The 12195-nt window shown below is 51.8% G+C and overlaps 1 protein-coding gene across 3 annotated transcripts in view; it reads right to left on the bottom strand.

Annotated features, from left to right (window-relative positions):
* SSH2 (slingshot protein phosphatase 2) overlaps positions 1–12195 on the bottom strand; it is a 153597-nt gene that overhangs the window by 60003 nt on the left and 81399 nt on the right. The window lies entirely within an intron of this gene.

Below are 12195 nucleotides of genomic sequence, written 5' to 3'. Positions count from 1 at the left end.
AGAGAAGAGTGGGGCTTTCTGAGAAGGGAAGTCCAGCCCCATGTGTGTGTGTGTGTGTGTGTGTGTGTGTGTGTGTGTGTGTGTGTGAAAGTGGGGTGGCTTTGCGTAAACAGCTGTTCTGAACCAGCCCTCTTCTCGCACCCCTAATCAAAAGAAGAGTCTGGAAAGCGTCCAAGGCTAAAAGGCTTCTGCCAAGATTTAATTACGCAGTTAACAAAAACACAAGAGCTTGTCTTCTCAAGCGGAAAAAGTTGCTTTCAGCAACCAGCCCCTCCCCAAACACTCCTTTTATAGAGAGCTCAGGGCGTGGTCTCCCTGTGCCTCCTCCCGAGGAGTCCCATAGTCTTTCTTTGTTTGTCCCTGCTCGTCTGCCTCCTGCGTCGGGCGTCCTTGAACAGGGCCAGCTGTGGGTCATCTTCCTCCGCACTCTCGGGCTCACGCAGCTGAGAAGAGGTCCCCGGCTGAGGGCTCTGCAAAGCCTCCAAATCATCATCATCAGCCGGTTCGTTACCCTCCTCCCCCACATCTGAGTCCTCCGATACATCGGAGCCGGCTGTCGGACCCACAGGCTGGCCCTGAGTCACAACAACAGCTGCAGAGATGACCGAAGATGGACAGCGATTAATATTTATACGTTACTTATACGTAAGGGTGTAGGTCTATACATGTGTTGTACATGGTAGCTTGTGTGCACATGTGCGGTGTGTGTGTGTGTGTGTGTGTGTGTGTGTGTGTGTGTGAAAGTGGGGTGGCTTTGCGTAAACAGCTGCAGAGATGACCGAAGATGGACAGCGATTAATATTTATACGTTACTTATACGTAAGGGTGTAGGTCTATACATGTGTTGTACATGGTAGCTTGTGTGCACATGTGCGGGGTGTGTGTGTGTGTGTGTGTGTGTGTGTGTGTGTGTGTGTGCAAGTGGGGTGGCTTTGCGTAAACAGCTGCAGAGATGACCGAAGATGGACAGCGATTAATATTTATACGTTACTTATATGTAAGGGTGTAGGTCTATACATGTGTTGTACATGGTAGCTTGTGTGCACATGTGCGGGGTGTGTGTGTGTGTGTGTGTGAAAGTGGGGTGGCTTTGCGTAAACAGCTGCAGAGATGACCGAAGATGGACAGCGATTAATATTTATACGTTACTTATACGTAAGGGTGTAGGTCTATACATGTGTTGTACATGGTAGCTTGTGTGCACATGTGCGGGGTGTGTGTGTGTGTGTGTGTGTGTGTGTGTGTGTGTGTGCAAGTGGGGTGGCTTTGCGTAAACAGCTGCAGAGATGACCGAAGATGGACAGCGATTAATATTTATACGTTACTTATATGTAAGGGTGTAGGTCTATACATGTGTTGTACATGGTAGCTTGTGTGTACATGTGCGGGGTGTGTGTGTGTGTGTGTGTGTGTGTGTGTGTGTACACTTTGAGAGCAAGAGACTGAATTTCATTTTTAATGTGTGCCAGGGGAAAAAATGACAACAAAGGCTATCGAATCGAAAAAGGCTTTGCAGGAACGTTTTTTCTTCGGCAGGCTAAACAAAGACAACAATGAAACTCCTAAACAGGGGGTCCTCGACTTACGACCACAACTGACCCCTGACCCCCAAATTTCCGTTGGGGTTAGGCGAGACGTTTGCAAAGTGAGTTTTGCCCCGCTTTACGACCTCTCTTGTCACGGTTCTTAACTGAATCACTGCAGTTGTTAAGTTAGTACCGGCTGTGACCTCGGTCGGGTCCCAATTTTCTGCGCTTTAGGCGAGACGTCGGCTGAGTGAATTTTGCCCACTTTGATCGCCTTTCTCGCCTCCGTCGTTAAGCGAATCATTGTGGTTGGTAAGCTAGTCCTCCGGCTATGAAGTGACCCCCCCCCGGCTTCCCGGAGTGACCTTGCTGGTCAGCAGGTCACCAAAGGGGATTGTCACCTGAACCCAGGACACGGAGGCTGTCATAAATATGGGGCAGTTGCTGCAATGCTGATCAAGCGAGGCCCAAGGATGGTCATAAGGGTGGAAAAAAACGGCCGTAAGTCACTTTTTCAGTGCTGCTGTAACTTCGGACAGTCACTAAACGAACTGTTGCAAGTCAAGGGCTACCTGTATTTTACGGGTGCACACATGCGTGCTTTTTAGGTTGGGAAAATGGTCAAGCAAAATGCTTGTCAAGAGGGCGCAAAAACCACCCGCCTCCAGAAGCTGTGAATGCTCCAACGCTGGACGTTTTTAAGAAGAGACTGGACAGCCATTTGTCTGAAATGATATAGGGTTTTCTGCCTGAGCGAGGGGTTGGACTAGATGACCTCCAAGGTCCCTTCCAACTCTATTATTATTATTATTAACAACCTGGGTCCAGAAGCTGTGAAGGCTCCAACACTGAAAGTTTTTAAGAAGAGACGGGACAGCCATTTGTCTGAAATGATATAGGGTTTTCTGCCTGAACGAGGGGTTGGACTAGATGACCTCCAAGGTCCCTTCCAACTCTATTATTATTATTATTATTAACAACCTGCCTCCAGAAGCTGTGAAGGCTCCAATGCTAGAAGTTTTTAAGAAGAGACTGGAGCGCCCTTTGTCTGAAATGGTACAGGGTTTCCTGCCCGAGCAGGGGGTTGGACTAGATGACCTCCAAGGTCCCTTCCAACTTTATTATTTATTATTATTATTAAAAGGGGATCATGTGCCACCCCCGGGGACACTGTGACCGTCATAAATATGAACCAGTTGCCAGGCCTCTGAATTTTGATCACACGGCCCTGGGGATGCTGCAACGGTCGTTAAGTGTGAAAAACGGTCATAAGTCGCTTTTTTCCTTTCCCTGGGCAGTTTTAACTTCAAACGGTCGCTAAACGGACAGTTGAGGACTGCCTGTATTTTAAGGGTGCAATCATGCAGGCTTGGGATTCAGGGTTTTTTGGGGGGTTAGGATGGCCCCAGGGCTCTAAGACCTGGGGGTTTGGGGTGCAAGAAATGTGGCCGAAAAAGGAGGCGCTTTTTTTTTGCTGCTAACCTGGACACACCTAGGTGTTGGCAGGAGTCTGAAATCTCTCAACCCACAAAAGAAATGGCAACGAGAGAAGCCGGTGACGTCAAAGGCTTCTGCCTCCACCGGTTGCCGGGAAGGAAAGCTGATTTTTGAACGGCAGGTTAAAAAAACAACAAAAAAAGCTCAACTATTGTTGTTGTGTTTTTTTTTGCAAGGGTTCTGCAGCAAAGTTAGTCAATGCCTTTGGCATTTATGAACGGGGCTGGGACAGGCCGCCTTGGGCAAAATACAGGAGAATATACAATATACAATCTCAGGGGCTGCCCCAAAGAAGAGGGAGTCAAGCTATCCTCCAAAGCGCCTGAAGGCAGGACAAGAAGCAACGGATGGAAACTCATCAAGGAGAGAAGCAACCTGGAACTAAGGAGAAACTTCCTGACAGTTAGAACAATTAACCAGTGGAACATCCTGCCTCCAGAAGCTGTGGGTGCTCCAACACTGGAAGTCTTTAAGAAGAGGCTGGACGGCCATTGGTCTGAAATTGTACAGGTTTTTCTGCCTGAGCGGGGGGGTTGGACTAGATGACCTCCAAGGTCCCTTCCAACTCTGTTCTTGTTACTGCTTGCTGCTACTACTGTTGTTGTTGTCGTTGCTATTATTATTATTCAGATGGGAACTAACTAAGGACAGAAGCAGCCTGGAATTAAGGAGAGGACCATTAGCCAGTGGAACAGCTTGCCTCCAGAAGTTGTGGGCGCTCCATCACAAACCTTAAGCCTAACCCCAACCCACACTGGAAGTTTTTAAGAAGAGATTGGACAACCATTGGTCTGGCATGGTATAGGGTCTCCTGCTTGAGCAGGGGGCTGGACTAGAAGACCTCTAAGGTCCCCTCCAACTCTTTCTGTTATTCTGTTAACTAAGATAATTGATACCATCTGGAGAACCTACTAGCTGCCCGGATGGTCACGGGCTTGGAGCAGCGTTGAAATGATGGAGGGGCGAAAACATTATGGTGGCATCTGGGGCGGCTGGCAGCGAGAAGAATTGGAGCGCTGTGGCCGCTCCGGCGTGGAGACCATGACCCAGTGGTTGAGAACGGACGCTTTGTGCTTTGGACGTGACCTTGTACAAGTGACCTCTCGATTAGACTACTGCAATGCTCTCTACATGGGGCTGCCCTTGAGAACCACTCGGAAGCTCCAACTGGTGCAGAATGCAGCCGCGTGAGTTGTGTTGGGGGTCTCCCGATACTCCCATATTACACCTCTGCTCCGTGAGCTGCATTGGCTTCCGGTTGCCTTCCGGGTGAGATTCAAGGTACTGGTTATGACCTACAAAGCCCTACATGGCAGGGGTCCGGAGTACCTTAGGGAGCACCTGCGACCAGCATCAACTTCCCTCCGCCCAGTGCGTTCCCACAGAGAGGGCCTCCTCAGGGTGCCGCCGTTCGGAGAATGCCGTCTGGTGGCTCCCAGTTCTCAGTGGGTGCACCTGACCTGTGGAACCGTTTACCGGTTGAGCTCCGGATGGCTCCCGACCTTCGCTCCTTCCGACGCGACCTAAAAACCTATCTGTTTGAACAATCCAGCCTGGTCTGATGGGTTTTGTTTTAATTATTGTTTTAATGTAATTTATCTTCTGCATTTGGGCACTAGGGTTTAATTTGTTTTCAATTTCTGTATTTGGGCATTTTGATATTTATGTCCCTGTTCACCGCCCTGAGTCCTTCGGGAGAAGGGCGGTATACAAATCAAATCAAATCAAATCAATAAATAAATAATTAAAGGCCTGGAGACTAAAGCTTATGAAGGATGGTTGCAGGATTTGGGAATGGCCAGTCTGGAGAAAAGAAGGACTAGGGGGGACACGATAGGAGTATTCCACTATTTGAGGGGCTGCCCCAAAGAAGAGAGGGGGGGTGTCAACTTATTTTCCAAAGCGCCGGAAGGCAGGACAAGGAACAACGGATGGAAACCGACCAAGGAGTGAAGCAACCTGGAATTAAGGAAAAACTTCCTGACAGTGAGAATAATTAACCAGTGGAACGGCTTGCCTCCAGACATTGTGGCTGCTCCAACACTGGAGGTTGCCAAGAAGAGACTGGACAGCCATTTGTATGGAATGGTAAAAGGTTTCCTCCTTGAGCGGTGGGGGTTGGACTAGAAGACCTCCAGGGTCCCTTCCAGCTCTGTTCGGATTGTCTGACGGATCCCATTGAAATGAGAGAAAGAGAGAATAAAAGAATCTGGGGGTTGATGGAAACTGACATAGAGAAACACACACACACACCAATCCGATTTAAAGGTAAACCCTCAATTTATGACCGCAATTAGGCCCCCAAATTGCTCTTGCTGCTAAACGAGGCAGTTCGGTGAGTTTTGCTCCGTTTTACAACTTTTCTTGCCACCGTCGTTAAGTGAATCGCTGCAGTTGTGAAGCTAGCAATGCGGTTGTTAAGCGAATCTGCCTTCTCTCCCCACTGACTCTGCTCGACGGAAGTTCGCAAAAGTGGACCGCGTGACCCTCCCCCCACTCCCCGGACAGGGACGCCACGACCGTCACAAATACAAGTCAGCGGCCAACAAGCATCTGAAATTTTGATCGCGTGACCACCGGGGATGCTACGACGGTCGTTAAGGGTGAAAAAAAAGGTTCTAGGTTCCTTTTTTTATTTTCCCCCTCCCGGTGCCGTCATAACTTTGAACGGTCGCTAAATGGCACGGCTGTTAAGTGGAGGACTGCCTGCCGCGCGCACGGCTGCCGAAAATGCCAGCTCCGCAACTGGGTTGCCGTTCCCATCGGAGGCAAAGCCAAAGGTGAAACCTAAGCAGAGGTGGGGGGGAGGTGAGGTGGGGGGGGGGCTGGGGGGGGGAACTTAAGCTGCTTTGTTCCAGCCCCACCTGGGGCCTTGTCAGCTTCTCCCTTCTCCTCCTCCTTCCGGGTGGCTGACATCACAATGTGCAACGGTAACACAACCCAGTGGGAACCGGAGCGACAAGGCCCACGGGAGCAGAGGGAAAGGGGGGGGGCTGCTTTGGGATCCAGGCTGGGAAGGGGGGGGGAGAAAATGTACCCCAAAAGATGGGGAGGAAGGAGCTACCGGACAGTGCAGCAAAAGGACAGCTACTTTGGTCTAGCGAAGGGGTCGGCAACCTCGGCTCTTTTATGACTCGTGGACTTCAACTCCCAGAATTCCTGAGCCAGCATAGCTGGCTCAGGAATTCTGGGAGTTGAAGTCCACAAGACATAAAAGGGCCAAGTTTGAAGACCCCTGGTCTAGCGGCTAGAAACCAGGTGACGGTGAGTTCTAGTCCCGACTTAGGCAGGAAAGCCGGCTGGGTGACTTTGGGCCAATCACCAGGAGACGGTGGTCTAGGGTTTCCTGCCTGAGCAGGGGGTTGGACTAGATGACCTCCAAGGTCCCTTCCAACATTATTATTATTATTATTATTATTATTATTATTATTATTATTATTATTATTATTATTATCTAAAAAGTGGGAGGGGAAGGAAAGGAAGGAAGGAAGGAAGGAAGGAAGGAAGGAAGGAAGGAAGGAAGGAAGGAAGGAAGGAAGGAAGGAAGGAAGGAAGATTATAACCAGTTGTTTTGGTGGGGCTGTTCTATTTGGCATTTCTCTAAGCCCTAATGCAAATTGTTTATTTCTTTATTCCTTTCATTTATATCCCACCTTTATTGTTTGTATAAATAACTTAAGGCGGTGAACATGCTTAATGCTACCGGTAGAACAGAATATTTGCAAGCTCAGGCTTGCATTGAGGGGGCCCTTGGTGCTTGGTGGTCTTCTTGCAGACGTTTCATGACCCAACTAGGGAACATCATCAGGAAGGAAGCAGTGTGGGAAGGAAGGAAGGAAGGAAGGAGATGGAGGGAGGGGGTAGAAGGAAGGAGTATGGGATTGAAGGAAATATAGATAGATATGAGGGACAGAGGGATGGAAGGGAGGAAGGAAGGAGGGAGCGAGGGAACGAAGGAAGGAGGGAGGGAAGGAAGGAGAGAAGGAAAGAAGGAAGGAATGAGGGAGTGAAGGAGTCCAATGTCCAAAGTCACCCTGTCCAGGCAGAGACCCCCCCCACAAGACACGCACCCCCCATGAAGATATTGCCAAGGGGAAGCCTCAAGCAGTGCCCAGCATGGCTGCCTCCTCTGCTGTAACTAAGATACCACGGGGTTGCCACGTGGGGTTGCCACGGAAGGTCCTCCAGCCGAGCAAGAATGTGGCAGGCCAGAGGCAACGCAGCCACGGCCGCTACCACCACCACCGGCAGGCACCTCTCATCAAAGGCCCAGGGCTCTTTCGATGCCACGGGTGGTCCTCGACGGACGACCATAACTGAGGCCCCAAATCTCTGTTGCTAAGCTTGACGGTTGTTAAGTGAGCTTCCTTGCCACGCTTGTTAAGTGAATCACCGCCGCTGCTCAGTGAGTCACACGGTCGTTAAGCCAATCGGGCTTCCCCCATTGACATTGCTCCTCAGAAGGTCGCAAAAGGGGATCACGTGACACACACACACACACACCCCCGGACGCTGTGACCGTCCTAAATATGAGTCAGTTGCCGAGCATCCGAATTTTGATCATGGGGATGCCGCAACGGTCGTAACTGTGAAAAACAGCTTTTTTTCCGTGGCATTGTAACTTTGAACGCTCACTAAACAAACCGTTGTAAGCCGAGGACTAGCTGTACGATGCAGGAAGCAATTCGGGGGCGGCTGGGACGCTCTCTGAGCTGGACTCTTTCCCCATCCAGACCCCCCCCTCCCCCCAGTCCAAAAAACCCTCCCCTCCAGGACAAATAGAGGTGGTGTGGTTGGGGTTTTTCCCCCCAGCAGTTGTGAGTCATTGTGTGTAACCGGAGCATCAGGATTACCGGCTGGAAAACCACAAAGCCTCTTAAGTCCACAAAGCCCAAGCAAATAATCCTCCCACCTCTTCTACCTCGCAGGGCTGTTAGGAGGATTTTGGAAAGGGTGGGGGTGGGGGGAGAAAGAGACGCTTCAGAAAGAAATCACACACACACAGACAGACACACACAGAGACACACAGCCCGGCCAAGCTACGGCCGGCCCTTGGAAGGGAGGGGAGACGCCCAGGGTCTCTTCGGAAAAGCCAGAAAGGGGGATGAAGAAAAAAGAGCGATATTTGGCAGGAGGGCAGGGCAGGCAAAGGGGGCGCAGGGGCTCCCCGCTTTTCAGGGCCTTCGCTGCACAGGGCTGAGAAAGGCAGGCGGGGGGGAGAGTGGGGGGGGGGTCCAAGGGGGTCAGCAGCCGGAAAGGAAAGTTTCTCTTCCACCGGAGAAAGGGGAAAAGTTGGGGAAATGGGGGGCGGGGGGAAGGATGGCAGCGGGCGCTGGGGGTGATCAGGCTGGAATTCCCTTTCCCCTTCTTCCAGCCAAGCGGAAAAACAGGAGGAGGGGGAGGGGGAGGGAGGGAAGGAAGGGGAGGGGAAAAGGGGAGGGAAGGTAGGAGGAAGAGGAGGGAAGCAAAGGAGGGAGAGAAAAAGGCAGGGAGGAAGGAAGGGGAGGGAAGGAGGAAGGAAGATTCTGGGAGTTGAAGTCCACCAGTCATGAGGGGGCCATAGTTCCCCCATGCTGGCTGAGGAATTCTGGGAGTTGAAGTCCACCAGTCATAAAGGGGCCATAGTTCCCCCATGCTGGCTGAGGAATTCTGGGAGTTGAAGTCCACCAGTCATGAAGGGGGCCATAGTTCCCCCATGCTGGCTGAGGAATTCTGGGAGTTGAAGTCCACCAGTCATGAGGGGGCCATAGTTCCCCCATGCTGGCTGAGGAATTCTGGGAGTTGAAGTCCACCAGTCATGAAGGGGGCCATAGTTCCCCCATGCTGGCTGAGGAATTCTGGGAGTTGAAGTCCACCAGTCATGAAGGGGGCCATAGTTCCCCCATGCTGGCTCAGGAATTCTGGGATTTGAAGTCCACGAGTCATGAAGGGACCATAGTTCCCCCTTGCTGGCTCAGGAATTCTGGGAGTTGAAGTCCACCAGTCATGAAGGGGCCATAGTTTCCCCATGCTGGCTCAGGAATTCTGGGAGTTGAAGTCCACCAGTCATGAAGGGGCCATAGTTCCCCCATGCTGGCTCAGGAATTCTGGGAGTTGAAGTCCACCAGTCATAAAGGGGCCATAGTTCCCCCATGCTGGCTAAGGAATTCTGGGAGTTGAAGTCCACCAGTCATGAAGGGGCCATAGTTCCCCCATGCTGGCTCAGGAATTCTGGGAGTTGAAGTCCACCAGTCATGAAGGGGCCATAGTTCCCCCATGCTGGCTCAGGAATTCTGGGAGTTGAAGTCCACCAGTCATGAAGGGGCCATAGTTCCCCCTTGCTGGCTCAGGAATTCTGGGAGTTGAAGTCCACCAGTCATGAAGGGGCCATAGTTTCCCCATGCTGGCTCAGGAATTCTGGGAGTTGAAGTCCACCAGTCATAAAGGGGCCATAGTTCCCCCATGCTGGCTGAGGAATTCTGGGAGTTGAAGTCCACCAGTCATGAAGGGGGCCATAGTTCCCCCATGCTGGCTGAGGAATTCTGGGAGTTGAAGTCCACCAGTCATGAGGGGGCCATAGTTCCCCCATGCTGGCTGAGGAATTCTGGGAGTTGAAGTCCACCAGTCATAAAGGGGCCATAGTTCCCCCATGCTGGCTGAGGAATTCTGGGAGTTGAAGTCCACCAGTCATGAAGGGGGCCATAGTTCCCCCATGCTGGCTCAGGAATTCTGGGATTTGAAGTCCACGAGTCATGAAGGGACCATAGTTCCCCCTTGCTGGCTCAGGAATTCTGGGAGTTGAAGTCCACCAGTCATGAAGGGGCCATAGTTTCCCCATGCTGGCTCAGGAATTCTGGGAGTTGAAGTCCACCAGTCATGAAGGGGCCATAGTTCCCCCATGCTGGCTCAGGAATTCTGGGAGTTGAAGTCCACCAGTCATGAAGGGGCCATAGTTCCCCCTTGCTGGCTCAGGAATTCTGGGAGTTGAAGTCCACCAGTCATGAAGGGGCCATAGTTTCCCCATGCTGGCTCAGGAATTCTGGGAGTTGAAGTCCACCAGTCATAAAGGGGCCATAGTTCCCCCATGCTGGCTGAGGAATTCTGGGAGTTGAAGTCCACCAGTCATGAAGGGGGCCATAGTTCCCCCATGCTGGCTGAGGAATTCTGGGAGTTGAAGTCCACCAGTCATGAGGGGGCCATAGTTCCCCCATGCTGGCTGAGGAATTCTGGGAGTTGAAGTCCACCAGTCATAAAGGGGCCATAGTTCCCCCATGCTGGCTGAGGAATTCTGGGAGTTGAAGTCCACCAGTCATGAAGGGGGCCATAGTTCCCCCATGCTGGCTGAGGAATTCTGGGAGTTGAAGTCCACCAGTCATGAAGGGGGCCATAGTTCCCCCATGCTGGCTCAGGAATTCTGGGATTTGAAGTCCACGAGTCATGAAGGGACCATAGTTCCCCCTTGCTGGCTCAGGAATTCTGGGAGTTGAAGTCCACCAGTCATGAAGGGGCCATAGTTTCCCCATGCTGGCTCAGGAATTCTGGGAGTTGAAGTCCACCAGTCATGAAGGGGCCATAGTTCCCCCATGCTGGCTCAGGAATTCTGGGAGTTGAAGTCCACCAGTCATGAAGGGGCCATAGTTCCCCCTTGCTGGCTCAGGAATTCTGGGAGTTGAAGTCCACCAGTCATGAAGGGGCCATAGTTTCCCCATGCTGGCTCAGGAATTCTGGGAGTTGAAGTCCACCAGTCATAAAGGGGCCATAGTTCCCCCATGCTGGCTAAGGAATTCTGGGAGTTGAAGTCCACAAGTCACGAAGGGACCATAGTTCCCCCATGCTGGCTCAGGAATTCTGGGAGTTGAAGTCCAAACATCATGAAGGGGCCATAGTTCCCCCATGCTGGCTCAGGAATTCTGGGAGTTGAAGTCCACCAGTCATGAATGGGGCCATAGTTCCCCCTTGCTGGCTCAGGAATTCTGGGAGTTGAAGTCCACCAGTCATGAAGGGGGCCATGGTTCCCCTATGCTGGCTCAGGAATTCTGGGAGTTGAAGTCCACCAGTCATAAAGGGGCCATAGTTCCCCCATGCTGGCTGAGGAATTCTGGGAGTTGAAGTCCACCAGTCATGAGGGGGCCATAGTTCCCCCATGCTGGCTGAGGAATTCTGGGAGTTGAAGTCCACCAGTCATGAAGGGGGCCATAGTTCCCCCATGCTGGCTCAGGAATTTTGGGAGTTGAAGTCCACCAGTCATAAAAAGAGTCAAGGTTCCCCCATCCTGGCCTGCTCCGAGCCGAGTTGTGCAAACACAACCCGTGTTGTAGCAACGGTGGGGCAGCAACCGTAGGCCCAGCCGGAGAGGGCCAGCGTGGCCCACAGGTGGAGACCAAGAATAGACGGGTGGCTTCTGGCAGGAGAAGCAGGAAGAGGAACTCTCTTCACTTGGGGTGTTTGTGTGTGTTTGTGTGTGTGTGTGTATGTGTGTGTGTGTGTGTAAGAAGGCTGGCCACAGCAACTGGGCGCTCCCTTCATAGGAGAGCCGGGGGAGGGGGGACAACACAATGCTGAACGGTTTCAAAGCAACTCCGAGGCCCATAAGGAGCTGAAAACAGGCAATCGTTGGGATTTCTCCAGGGTGATCTCCTAACTGCTTAGACCAGGGGTGGGCAATCTCGGCTCTTTTATGACTTGTGCCTGAGGAATTCTGGGAGTTGAAGTCCATGAGTCATAAAAGAGCCAAGGTTGCCTACCCCCTGGCTTAGACTATGTTTCTCACCCATGGCAACTTGAAAAAATGGGTGGACTTCAACTCCCAGAAATCCCCAAACAGCATCTGGGAGTTGAAGTCCCCCCCCCATCTTCGAGGAGCTCAAGTCGAGAAACGCTGTCCTAAACCCAGACAATCTGCCTGCCTTGTCCTTCCCTTCCCTCTTTCCTCACTCATTCATCATTTCCCCTTCCTCTCCTTCCTCCCCATCATTTCCACGTCTCCTTCCTTCCCTAGTTTTCCCTTCTTCCCTTCCTCCCTCGTCATCTTCCCTCTCTCCTTCCTCCTTCCCTCCCTCATTTTCCCTTTCTCTCCTTCCTTCCTTCCTCCCTTCCCATCAATTTCCATTTTCCCTTCTTCCCTTCCTCCCTCATCTTCCCTTTCTCTCCTTCCTTCCTCCCTCCCTTCCCATCATTTTCCATGTTTCCTTCT

The sequence above is a fragment of the Vipera berus genome (genome assembly GCF_964194415.1).
Source record: "Vipera berus genome assembly, chromosome: 1".
Classification (NCBI taxonomy): Eukaryota; Metazoa; Chordata; class Lepidosauria; order Squamata; family Viperidae; genus Vipera; species Vipera berus.
The sequence above is the reverse complement of the archived record's forward strand: the minus strand, read 5'-3'. Positions and strand labels throughout refer to the sequence as shown.